At 40.1% G+C, this 5,487-nt stretch overlaps 1 long non-coding RNA gene across 1 annotated transcript; it reads left to right on the top strand.

Annotated features, from left to right (window-relative positions):
- The first annotated feature begins 1,831 nt into the window (after positions 1–1,831).
- LOC138956585 (uncharacterized) lies at positions 1,832–5,032 on the top strand. Its single transcript, XR_011452711.1, has 3 exons — positions 1,832–2,036; positions 4,360–4,457; positions 4,942–5,032. It is a non-coding gene; the product is annotated as an uncharacterized lncRNA (long non-coding RNA).
- Positions 5,033–5,487: the final 455 nt, after the last annotated feature.

Here is a 5,487-nt window from a genome sequence, read left to right as displayed (position 1 = left end):
ACCCAAAAATAACATCTTTTTTTACATCTTTTTTTTTCTATAACTTTTTTGACCATGGTTCATTCATCATTTGACATAATTTTGTATCGAAATCTAACCAAAAGATTATTGAAAAAAAGCAAAAATGTTGACGACCACCTTTAACAATCCGTGGGAACAACACACAGACCTCACTATGCCGCCGGCCATACACACATTAAGATACACTAACAAAAGAATAATGGGATCCAGGGGTCGGTAAAGGTGGGGTGCCGTGGCAACGCGCTGGTGGGCAAAGCCCCCCAATGTGTGGCTTATCCTTGATTTTAAACATGATCAACTTGTGTCAGCAGCCACTCATTATTTCTTTTAAAAGTTAGTATTAAATAATGACAATTTATCTTCTACTGGATGAATACCCGAAGTAGAGCCGAATACCTTCGCCGGGCCGGGATCCGGCTTTGCCGGGTGTACGCCGGCTTTGCCGGCGCACCATACGAAGGAAGGGAGATAAACGCGCAAAACACTGGAGAAGATAAGGAAGAGTTACTGGGAATGGATGTACAGAAAAACCAAAATCGGTTCAGCGCTGCGCGCTGAGAGCACGTGTTGAAAATTTTCATCGACCAGATTGTGTTTTGGGTCTACCTGAATATGCCCACCAAATTTGAAGCAGATCCATCGAGAACTTTGGCCGTGCATCGCGAAGTGACCGACAGACAGACAGACAGACAGACACAGACAAGCCGTATAGATATAGATGATATCTGCTCCCGACATCATATAGTATTAGGTTAGAAGAAAGACATGTCGCATATAGGCCGTCGAGTGGCAGTTAAAACTGTACAAAAATGATACTGATTAAACAATTGACATTTCCCCCGGCTTTACAGACAGGAACAACAACAACATTCACAAACATTTTTTTTTGTTTTACAGCCGAGGGGGGGGGGGGGGTCCGGAACCCCTGAAACGACCCCCCTAATCCGCCCCTGCCAGCACTTCATTGCCAACTGGTTTAGCAAACGAAGGTCAACAATTGATTTAATATCCGTTATTACTTTTCAACTGAGACAGATCAAGAGCACTTTGCGAGTTAAAACAGACACCATCACGCTCAGATGTGTTCTGCAAAAACGTGAGCGCACTTACGAGAAACTGACAAACCTACCTACATAACTACGTTCTTTCGTGCTTTCAGCTGAATTTCGCCCTGCACGGTCTCATTCACAAGATGCTTTTTTTTTACCGTTTTTCTCCGTTTTTTGATTGCGCTGTTTGGCGACGTCATCATTTATTTGCCCCGCGGGGCGTTTGTAAAAGCCTCGTTGAGACGGCACTGGAAACTGATGTTCTCAAAAATGCACCCATCAATTTTAATGAAAATCCGTTGGACAGTTTCTGAGAAATGCTTGTCATACACTCGAATGTAAAAATAACAACACTGAAAAAAAACTAAACAACACACACACACACACAAATAAACTCAATTAGTCAAGACCGACGAAGAACAATAACCATTATTATTACTTTAAAAAGAACTTACCGGCCAACTTGAAAACACTGCACTGAACTGAGTAGCCGGGCCTACTAAGAACAAACAAACAAACAAACAACTACTTGAACTGACACAAAAACATCAACATCAAGTCAAGAAGAATTGGAAAAGGATATCTCTTTCTGTCGTCTTTCTTGGTGTTTTGCCAACTTAGGCGAGAAACACTCAAATTCCATAATCACACACCCTCACCCCCGTCCACCTCAGTTCAGTCCCCGTTGTTGCAAGGTGTCGAAAGTGCCAAGTACAGGCGACTCTGTCGTTTAATTTCTGTGCGATAAGAGTTGTCGTTCTCAATAGTATGGCTGCCACCACTGACTTTTCGCAGAGTTGAGAGAGCGAAAGAATGCCAAACCCACCTCTGACGCCGATACGTCCTTGCAGCATAACCTAGATCGAAACTGTAATCCTTAAACTGGACATTATGGCGTTTGTCAGGTCTGCAAGTCTGCTGAATTTCTTCATCTTCAACTCCAAGTATGGGCAGAGAGAAGGGGAGGTACTGCGCTCAATGTTTTCTTTTTACTTTTCTCCGTTTTTGTAAAGTGGGTTCCGGTCTTACTCTTGTAGCGTAACACTAAGTGCTCTGCATTTGGTATTTTTTCTTCCTTTACACTATCAAATCTTTGAATGGATCACAGTTTACCGGTTTGTTAATATTATCAACAACAAAAAAGATACTTTTGTGCTTTACTATAGTTGCACTTGCAACATACCCCCATCACAAATCGGTAGTCTGTATCCCGCTTCTTCAGTTCTTGAGGACATGTTTGCTTTTAACTGGGTATAGATACCTGTATGACGATAACATGGTTGTAGCATAACAGTGCACGGATGATAAGTGGGATGAGATGTATTATATTTATTGTAATGGCAAAGGCTACACGCACTCCGAGTTTATACAGGATCGATAGGTCTGCAGTGATCACGCTAGAAGTAGATATCTTTCAAACCGGTATGACATCATGAGCTGACCACAATGCTCTCACGAAAATCGGTCAACCTGCCAAGGCAATCATGCAGTCAAAGGCAAACAATGACTATATCAATGTTTATCAACGCCATTGACACGCAGACGTTTTCTGTGGAATAAATTCGGGTTATTCCCCCCCCCCCCCCCCCCCCATTTCAAATTCAGCCGCTGAGAGAGAGAGACGGGGGGGGGGGGGGGGGGGGGGGGAGAGAGAGATGAGGGACACGCGTGAAATAAAAGAGCAAAGCAAATAATTATCACGCGACTGGAAGACTTACTCAGTATTTTCGTCTAGTCTTGGTTGTCAAACATTGTTGACGCGCATGATCTTTGCTTCATGGTTATGATAGTACTCATGGCCTCAAATATATATGTGAGCAAAGAGCGGAGCTGGTGTGCGTACGTGACTTTCGAGTATGATCGCATGCCGGCTTTAGCATCCGGTTGTTATTTTGACGTCATTTTTGACGTTTGTTAACACGACCAGACCTTGCGACACCCAGCCTCAACAATTTGTTTTCCATGAGATAATGGCAACATTGTATCAACATGACACCTGTTTCAACAAGCCATGCAACTCACTATCTCTCTCTCTCTCTCTCTCTCTCTCTCTCTCTCTCTTGTCGTCTTGATCTTGATCTCTCTCTCTCTCGTACAAACCATGGATTCTTTATGAAGGATTTTTTTTCCACTCTTTATTTTTCCCCCGGTCAAACCAATTACCAATCGAGTCTGACCGAGCACCCATTTTTTTGATAGGTATTGGCAAATCGCAATCGGTAAAATACCGAAAATTACCGGTAAACTCGATCCCTGGGTCTGTATACACTCCGACAATGCGCTGTTATAACTCTAAGCCAATTAAATGACCCTTAAAAGTTGTTAGGAAGTAGCCAATGAAAATCAATCTGATGTATTGACCTCCGCCATCTCTTTTTCGGAGTGCAATAATGTATACTCACATGGTATACGTGCAACCACTTCTAGGTCGATACACACTCCAAGTTTGTTCCAAACTCCGACAATAAACTGCCGTGTTGCATCGGTTTTTGTGTGTGTTTGTTTGTGTGTTTGTCCCTAGCATACTTTGATAATATGAATCGAAAGTGAAGCATTCCTTTGCAAAATGACGTCGAATGACACTCTGAGTTGATGCCGTTCTCTGATCTTTTATGTACACTCGGAGAGTTTAATCTATGTTACAGAAAAGGCCATGCAACATGAGATTGTTTTAGTTTTTTGTTCTTTCTGAAAATCAACTGGTCTGCGTTCCTATCGCAAAGTGGCGTTGCATGGTAAATTTGCATCGCGACCAAAAGTTAATGTCGGTGTGTACACATGTATGATGTATGCAGGGGGCAGAATCTTGTATACACTCGGAGTGCGTGTAGCCAGTGTGTATTGTAATTTGTATCATATGTGGATCGACTGATCGAAAGCCGATGTACGTATTTGTTCAATCAAGGTTTTTAATTTTATGTTTTTAAAGATTCATAATTATGCACACATCTTTCTTTTCAATGCAAGCATAATTGACTCCTCCGAAAACGGCGTATGGCTGCCTAAATGGCGGGGTAAAAAACGGTCATACACGTAAAATTCCACTCGTGCAAAAAACACGAGTGTACGTGGGAGTTTCAGCCCACGAACGAAGAAGAAGAAGAAGAGCATAATTGACAAGTTCAGTGCAAATGATGTACAAAAAAACACACTCAGTAAAAAGTCAGCAAAGACCCATGTTACATTAAAAAAAATGTAAACCATTCATGCTTAACTTATCTCATCAAACTAGGACATGTCAGATTCTAGGAACACGATACAATTTTTTTTTTAATGTTTCTGATTACAGGAAGAGAAGAAAATCATGTTTTATTTTCCTGGTGATGCGGACATTGACACCAAAATCAAGAACATCGGTCTGGCTGAAGCCATTGTCCAGTTTTCTTCGTAAGAATTTGCAGTTCATATATATATATATATATATATTATATTAAAAGCTGTGATGCTGTCAAGAAGAACAACTTTCATTGAACCATATTTATTGGAACATAATGGCTTATAGTAATATGATAAAATCACAGATAATGGATCCAATTAATATAAGTTATAACATTTTAAAATGTCATCATAATATACATTTCTGTATGGCCTTGTGAGTGGAAAATATATTTGACAAGCAAGATGGTTGAACACTATGTGAAAGTTTGAATGAAAGCAAAAAGGGAATGAATAAGTTTGGATTTCAGGAAAACAAGAACTAATTAAATCTGATATATTTCAACAAATTCGCTAAAACAACTTGAGCAAAGGCACATTTTTCTTTCTACCATAAATCAAAGAGTGTATGTACCATTATCAGAACCTTCTTACATCCCTGTACATGTGTGTTTGTTTGCTTGCTTTCTTAATTATTTGCTTGTTGTTTATTCAGGACATTTTCAGAACTGCCATGCCAGAGTGTACATACCCAGAAGACAAGAGTCTTGTTTGTGGAACCAGAGAAAGGTTTTTGGATGGGTATGGTAAGTTTTTAGTTATGTTTTAGGTGAGTACATACAGCTGATATGTGAGGTACGTGTATTCTTTGTAGACTTGTATTTTTTAAGCGCAATCACTGAAACTCTTAAACTAATTTCAGATCTCCAAACACTTTGCTATTGTTTCCACAGATGCTGCAACAATTATTTTGTTTAAATGTGAATTGGCAAGAGAATCAAAAGAAAAAAATTGTTAAGTGTTTCTTGTATAGAATATAGTCAATGTTTGTAAAGATTTTAGTCAAGCAGTATGTAAGAAATGTTAAGTCCTTTGTACTGGAAACTTGCATTCTCCCAGTAAGGTAATATATTGTACTACGTTGCAAGCCCCTGGAGCAATTTTTTGATTAGTGCTTTTGTGAACAAGAAACAATTAACAAGTGGTTCTATCCCATCTCCCCCCCTTTCCCCGTCGCGATATAACCTTCGTGGTTGAAAAC

This window comes from Littorina saxatilis, linkage group LG2 (assembly GCF_037325665.1).
Source record: "Littorina saxatilis isolate snail1 linkage group LG2, US_GU_Lsax_2.0, whole genome shotgun sequence".
In the NCBI taxonomy this organism is placed as follows: domain Eukaryota; kingdom Metazoa; phylum Mollusca; class Gastropoda; order Littorinimorpha; family Littorinidae; genus Littorina; species Littorina saxatilis.
The sequence above is the reverse complement of the archived record's forward strand: the minus strand, read 5'-3'. Positions and strand labels throughout refer to the sequence as shown.